Genomic DNA, 838 nt, shown 5'->3' with positions numbered 1-838 from the left:
AACGTTGTCGTCCCTTCACCTTCAAGTGTGTGGTTTGGTCAACAATCGGTAAAAAGGTTTCGGAGATATACCACACACGAAAAACACACGAAAAACACAGTTTAAAAAAAAAAAAACTTATTTTTCCCGTCACAGATGTGACATCTATAAAATATGTATATACGAACCTGCGTGGATGCGAATGGAACTTTGTGTGAAAATTACAAAGCAATCGGTGAAGAACTTACGGAGCTTAGCCATTTTGAACAAAAGAACATTTGCATATATATATTATATATATATATATATATATATATATATATATATATATATATATATATATATATATATATATATATATATATACTAGCAGTACTCGTCCACGTGTTGCTGAGCCACAGCAACCTTTCCAGTCTTCCCCACTATTCCCCCCCTTACCTGTCCCCTCGTCCCCACCAACCCAAACTCCCCCATCTCCTCGTCCTTCCCCACCAGTTCCCCCTCGCTGGTCCCCTTGTCCTCCCCACCATCTTTCACTTCCGTCTACTCGTCATCCACACCACTGCCCCACTTCCTCGTAAAATGCCTTCCCAAATGGTCTGATGCTTCCTTCAGAAAATTGGGAACATCAAGTGATCTGATGTTCCCATGACTGAAATATAAGAAAAACAGTTAAAAAAGAAATGAAAATATGAAAAAATAAAAAAATAAACTATACTCACGAAATGAACGGTATGGTAAACAACACAGCTCAATTCCAATGCAATTCTCACAAAATAATTAAATCAAAATGAAAATAAATCCAAATCTATGAAAATTCGATTTATTAATGCAATCTGAAACAGTGAAATGGAATTGT

Source organism: Procambarus clarkii, chromosome 94, assembly GCF_040958095.1.
Source record: "Procambarus clarkii isolate CNS0578487 chromosome 94, FALCON_Pclarkii_2.0, whole genome shotgun sequence".
NCBI lineage: Eukaryota > Metazoa > Arthropoda > Malacostraca > Decapoda > Cambaridae > Procambarus > Procambarus clarkii.
This window is presented reverse-complemented; position numbering follows the sequence as displayed.